Here is a 7,698-nt window from a genome sequence, read left to right as displayed (position 1 = left end):
TTTAAAAAAAACACATAATACATAGTTGGTGTTTAAAAAAATACACATAATAATTATTGTTCATTTTTAAAAAAATACACACAATAATTATTAATGTGGTTGATATAGCATATTGCCATATATCAACCACATTGGAAAACGTGGTTGTATATATACTTCATATATGCGTCTCAGCGTATATCAACCACATTGGTAAATGTGGTTGTGCTAGTTCCTATTATTACCGAGTAAAAAAATTGGTTTAATTGTCTGGAGGGATTTATAGAAGGAATCAAGTGTAGGTAAAAGCTTAATATGGATGGTTGTCGAGTTAGTTTGGAAAATTATGGGTCTAGGGAAGGATCCCTCATTTGTTGAAGACTTGAGAGTGGCCTTCTGGTGAGGTTATGCAACATCTTAGGATGTTGTTTAGTAATTGACTGTGGAAGCTCAATGATTTCGGGGTTCAAGGGTGGAACTCAGGAATCCAATTTTCCTACTACACTTTTTCAAGGGTTAAGAGACAACTTCATGGAGTTAGTAACATAGAAATTTTCAATTGATAATGATGGACAATTATAATGGTTGACAGAACCATATATGCGAAGGACATGGTAATAGACTGGTGGTTGTGACCGTTGCAGTGGTTGGGCACCCACGCATTCTCATGGATGGTTGTTCCTTTATATCGATGTAGACATATTATTTTTTCATGTCTCACAACACCTAGAATTTGTTGATTGACGTTGCGACAAGTAGTGATTAAGAGGGCGACTTTGAAAATATAATTCCTACCTGTCTTGGTTTCTAAGTAAAGGAGCTTGTTCCTGCTATTTAGGAGTTGTTTAGATGATCCCTGGTTTAGTGTTTGGTTGAGATATTTACTCAACTAACTATGTGATTGTGTGGTTAAGATAGAATTTCTATCTTTAACCAATGATTGATGTATTTATATGTGTGTTTAATCTAATGTAAGTGGTAAATTTTGGTGTGCAATTAGATTTTCAATTCTTTATAACTTTTAAGAGAAAATAATTATCATTTTTCATATTAGATTTTAAATCATCTAAATTAATCTAGTTCAAAAAATTTAATTTAAATATTACATTTATGTAAAAATATTTCTTATATTCAACTCTAAATATTTAATATTTGATATAAAATTTAAAAATATAAAACTTCTTATTTAAACTTCCATATAAAATTTTATGTAAAAAAAACCTAAAGTCCTTGATATATTGGTTTACCGATTTGAAATTGCTCATTATATTTTGTAATGTCTTGTCTTGTCCTATCTTATCCTGTAAACATTTTGACTCGGTCAAATTACATAAAAATAAAAATAATAGAAATTTGAATTAATAATGTGAAAACATGTTTACTCGGTCGTAATAAAATAAAAATAATGTTTAAAAAAATCATGATATTCTCCTTGGATATTGGTTCATGGTATGAGAACCTATGGTATTAACCCATAGTATTCATGTGTAATATAGCCTATTTAAAGAAGGGAATTAAACCAACTTAGATCTACCAAGCACTCACATAAAATAACATATTAAAAATCAGACATATTAAATATTTGAAAGGTAACTGCAAATTGATTTATGAAGTGGAAAAATTAATTGCCTACTAAGGGATAATGACTTGCATAAATTTTGATGGGTAGTGCCAAGTAGTAAGTTTTCACATTTAATGGTGGTTAAGTGTCTTTGTTTACATCTTATTCCTATCCATTTTTTATGCAAATGCTTCCTCAATATGGATGGTAAGTATGTTATTTATGTGAGTATGACTATTTTCAACAATTTTAATTTTAAATGGTTTTACAATTAATAATGAAAATTCATGGCATAAATATCTAAAAATCATGACATAAAAATAACAATTACATCCATAATGTGAAGAATCACATTTTGGCATAAATATAGCAATTACATCTATAATTAGAGGAATAAAATTCTATTGTGTAGTTATTCAATTTATTTTTTCAACTATAAAATTTCTTTAGAGCAATAGCCTTTTTCATGACATTTTTTCTAATTAGTATTAATTAAAATCCAGCTTGAATTTAAGTTATAAAATTAGAGTGCCCCAAGGGTTTTTTAGGAAGTTAAATATGTTTATGCTTTTAAAAATTCATTTTAAAAACAAAAAATCATGTTCTTTCTTGAATTTGAATTTGTTTGGCACATTACCATTAAACAAAAAAAGGTCTATTTCATCTCAAATTTCTATATTTCATATATATATATGTATATATATATTATAATATAGAAAGAAAAATACGCTCACAATATTTTATAGGCTCTTTAAAAAAAAGAGTCCTCGTCAAATTTTCATTGGATAAATAGAGTTACATTAAAATTCCAACCCTACTTTTACATTTGACAATCCTTAGTCGATATTTTGGGGAAGGCGTAAAGAAAGATTTACGTCGTGGATCACGGAGGATACTTCTGTGTATGAGGCAAATGAGTTTCTAGTGATGGTGTCGTTTCATGTGGAAGAGAGAGTAATATGGATTGCCTTGTCCTTTCCACAACAGGTATGAATGACTCCCCTATTCAATTACTTTCCCGTCTTGACTCACATCAATCGAATCTCCATTCTAAATGGTGTTCAGTGGATGAGCTATCACAATTCCCGTTCTCCCCACCATTATCCTGTCCAGCGCCTCTTGAATGGTCTTCTCTGACTCGCTGTCCAATGAGCTTGTTTTCTCTTCTAGCAATAATATGGTCGGATTCTTTATTATTTCCCTCACTATCACAATCTACTGCTTCTGCCCTTCTAATAATTGAACTCTTATATCTCTAAAGTTTGTTTCATAAATTAGAGATTATACAGCACACACATAAACACATAATTCTGAAACTTTTAGAACTTCGTAACTTGTCTTCATTCAATCACTGAACAGGTTTTTATACATGACAGAGAAGGTTCTGGAGATTGATTAGGGCAGTGGCTTCTTCACGAAGCTTGCCTATTTGTCAATGGATTCTAGAAACTTCATTTAATACATCTGCTAAATTCTAGATCCAACATTTAAAGCTTCTGTTCAATTCTAGATGTGTGTAGTTGGAATTAGTTCCTTCCAACACTCCCCCTTAATTCCAACTATATAACAAATATACTATATCACAATAAACAATATACTATACTCTTAATTGTTTTGCCTGCTGGTCTCAGCTAGGCTTACAACAAAACATTTCATTTTTGTCTTCTTGTGAAAGGGTCCATGCTTTTGCATTAACTGATATAGTTCCATATTCACCTTTCTGGGTTTCCTTATGAAATTCCTTTGGTCCTTGTTTAGTTACTTAACGTCAACAACCTCTTCTGGATTGGGATGCAATGCAAGACCCCGAACAATGTAATCTAATTCAAGTTTTGTTGCTTCTTCCTAATTGTCAATATCTGCACACTCAAAAACAATGTTAGATTCATAAACAAAACCATGCTGATTCTTGTCATCCTGCTCATTCATGGATTCTTTAGTTTCAAGATTCTTCACCATGCCAGTTGCTGCTTTCAAACCTACATCAATATGTTTAAAATATTTCTCAAGCCATCCTTCAATTATCTTTATCTTTGCATCATAATCAAGCTTGATATCTTCAAACTTGCTTCTTCGTTTAACTGCTACTGCAATTTCTTCTTCATGTTCTTCCACTCGATCATCAAAAGCAAACAACAATTTATCAATCATTTTCTTTTCAAAGATAACTACCAATTCATTTTCATAAAATAAATATCCATTATCAAATTTAATAGCAAATTCATCCTTTGCAGCTGAGTCATCCACAACTTTCTCCTCTGCAATCTCATTTGTTTTCTCACTGCATTTCATTTCCAGTTGATTCAAATCAATATTTAGTGTTTCATATTCCACCTCAACCCCATGATACTTTATCCTAAATTGTTTACATTCTCTTCACAATTGTTTGATTTTCCTTTTCCGACCCATGACTACAACGCATGCTCCTCCTATTTTCTACAATGTTTTTCATGCCAGCCAGCAAATAACAGAAAATTCGGTTAGGACTCCCATCACCAATACACCAGATCAATAGCTGAAATCATCATGCTAGAATTGACATACTCACCACTGGTTGGCTCCTCTCTTTTACGTCAGATCAATAGCTGAAATCATCATGCTAGAATTGACATACTCACCACTGGTTGGCTCCTCTCTTTTACGTTTTCTGCACCAAATATGGAACACTTGAGCTCTTAATCCTCACAAATCTTCAATATGCAGTAGAACAGCTATTATGCACCACAACTCCTCAAAATGGCACACCAACGAACAATGAAAATTCTTTACACATCTCCTTGCTTCTCTAACGTCCTCAAGCATGGGCTTGCACCAAGCCTCTTCTCAACAACCACACCATAATGCAGCACAGTTCTTACACACAAACATATCTCTCCATGGGGACTGCAAGTTCACAACCACACTACTTGCAAAAGAACTCTCACAACCTCACCACTTGCAACAACAAACAAAGTTAACAGTCAACCCAGCTTACCTCACCGAGCCCTCCTTTGGCTCTGACTGTTAACTCCAACTCAAAGCACACCGCTCCAATTCACAGCACTCAACCTCTTCTCAAAGGTCTCTTCAAAAGAGCAACAATGACTTCACCGGCACGGTAGGCTTTACTCCGCAGGCCAAGAAAATACTCTGGCAGACTCTAGAGGTGACTCAGCTCTCTTATGCACCCTCACACAACAATCCCTTCATGCTTTTGAACAACACTCCTATCCACAACAGCACTACCTCATAATTCGCCTAAGCCTCAAACCCGCACCACACGTAATTGGACTCGGCACAAGGACTCACATGCTCCTTTTAACAACGCCTCCTCTTGAAACTCACCTCAGCGCTCTAACAACCCAGCAACATAGGACTCAATGTGTCCTCAAGTCCATTTCAAGTTCACTACACTACAAAACTCGGAAATTAGTGACCACTGCTCATACAACCCTCACTACAAGCTCATGACTCAGACAACGTCGATCACTATTCAATAGTCGGCTAATCTAGCGCAGTTATTGTGTATCTGTAGCTAGAAATGTGTATAAATTGCCAAGTTCAATAATGAACCGATCAATTTTTTTGAGTGATTTTGTTCTCTGATATGGTTCCCTCATCCAAAGGGATGCACAAATCCAAGTTAATTTCACTGATCTGGTTCAATAAATGTTATCCTCTTCCACAAATAATTATTTCAATTGCAGTTAATTATAAAAATTATGTTTCAATTGAACAATTGCAGTATTACCTGATGAAGTCATGAGCATTTGCAGTCTTTGCAGCTTCGATCATATTTGCCACTTTTACTTTCTATTTTACGTAGAGAATGTTGTCTCCAATGCTTCCTCCAAATAGCGTGGTCTCTTGACCTACCAAAGCTATGTGATCCCTCAAACTCTTCAAATTGAAGCTCCTAATGTCACTACCATTGATTTTCACCAATCCTTTTAGGGGATCGTAAAACCTTTCAATTAATCCAATGACGGTCGATTTACGGGATCTACTTTGTCCTACAAGTGCCATGCTTTTACCAACTTTTATCCTTAATCATAAGTTCTTGAAGATCATAACATCTAGATGAGATGGCTAAGAAAATTCTACGTTTCTTAGGTCTAGGATGCCAAACATGGATTTGACTACAGATACTTTTGCAATATTGGTGCTCATACTTCCTGCTTCTTCGATCGCTCTTCCAGTGCTCATCAGAATGAAGAAAACTTGGAAAAGAGCTTTGGAGGTGACTTGTTGTTTCGCTAGAAGGTGTCCTCTATAGCAAAAGTCCAAAGCAATATTAGCTACAATGATGCATTGTGATGCTCCTAGGGCACACATCCTGTTATAAATATTAATCCCAATGGCCACCTTAAACATACTCACAAACATCATGCTTGTCTAGTCAACTACCACATGGTTACATTTTTGTTTGCAGGTGAAAAGACTAAAGTCAAAGGAAGTACAACATTGACCATTCTGCAACACAGCAAAGAGTTTAATACATTTAACAAATTTTGGTAAATAGATATGGGCAAACATTTACTCCACAACTATTTCCCACATTCCACAACACCTCCAAGATCAGAAAACCAATTACTATGTAAAATCGCCCATGTTGCGTATTAATTATTTGCTCTGTCATGTGTTAGTGTCAAATTTGTATGTTGAGATAAATAGGGATGTGAAAGTCATTTGTAATGTTGGGGCAAGTTAGAGGGTGAAAGTCTGTGAGGTAGTGAGGATAAAATCGTGGAGTAAATAATGGTGGGCATGTCAAAAGCAGTTTTATGAAGTTTTACAAACATTTACTCCGCAACCGAGTCATGCTTAAATCACAATTAGTCTTTTGTATTTTCACTTGGAGGTGCAACCTCCATTTATCATGTGAATTTATTTTCCTATCTTCTATATTATAATCAAGAGTATGTTATGTTGCGATGTGGTCTTAAACATTCATGAGTAAATTTACCGCAACCATTTTTCGTTTTATTCTATTTTACCGTGAATGAGTTCTGTGTTTTATGAAGCCTTTGTGTAGTTGTGATTTCCATGCCGCAACATAAAACTTACTTCGACTCAAGTGAGTCCTCATTTACCTTGTGTAATAAAATTTTGAGTGAGACTCCTCTCCTCTGCCCATGAAATTTTTTCTAACATGGTATCAGAGTAGGTTAAACTCTGTTAGTGTAAAAATAAGTGTTTTTACTAGTAGTTAATTTTTTTTTAGGGAAGATTACTTTTTAGCATACTTACTAGTAGGTAGAAAGTTTTTTTTTCTCACTCAGAAATGGAAACATCAACACAAGCTTGAATAATCCTCAAATACCTCAGTTTAATGGAAAAAAATATGATTATTGGGCTATTATAATGAAGGCCATGTTTTCGTCTCAAGACATTTGGGATTTGGTGGAGAATGGTTTTCAAGAACCAACAGAAACATACAATGCCTTGTCTCAAGAATAAAGAGATGTGTTAAGGGAAAAAAGGAAGAAGGATTCAAAATCTCTCTTCTACATTTGTCATGCAGTTCATGAAAGTGTTTTCCCAAGGGTTGTAGGTGCAACGAAGTCCAAGAAAGCATGGGACACCCTCCATAAAGCCTACAAAGTCATGGGAAAAGTCAAGACAACAAAGTTGCAAACGTTGAGAAGAGACTTTGAAACACTTTGTATGAAAGACTCTGAGAATGTAGACTCCTTTTTTAGTCATGTAATCTGGTTGGTTACTCAAATAGAGTCTCATGGTGAGACACTTGATGAAAGGAGAATAGTTGAGAAAGTTTTGAGAAGTCTACCAGCAAGGTTTGATGCCATAGTTGTGGCCATAGAAGAGACAAAGAATCTCTCACAGTTCTCAGTGGATGAGCTTCATGGATCATTGATTTCTCACGAACATAGACTAAATAGAGTAACAACCTCTTCATTGGAGCATGCATTCAAAACACAAGTTTCATTTGGTCAAGGTCGAGGTAGAGGAAGATGATATGCTAGAGGAAGAGGAAGAAGCCCACACAGAGGTGGAAGAAGCAACCCTTCAAACTCAAGTGGAAGAGACAGAAATCAAATTCCAAGTCAAGGCCCAAGCCAAAATCAAGCACAAGGTGAGAGGTATGATAAATATAGGGTTAAATTCCATTACTGTAAGAAGTATGGTTATTATGCACATGAATGTAGAAAGAATCA

Source organism: Pinus tabuliformis, chromosome 1_2 (assembly GCF_031772625.1).
Source record: "Pinus tabuliformis cultivar Carrire ecotype Pingquan chromosome 1_2, CPIR1, whole genome shotgun sequence".
Classification (NCBI taxonomy): domain Eukaryota; kingdom Viridiplantae; phylum Streptophyta; class Pinopsida; order Pinales; family Pinaceae; genus Pinus; species Pinus tabuliformis.
Note: the sequence above shows the minus strand (reverse complement) of the source record.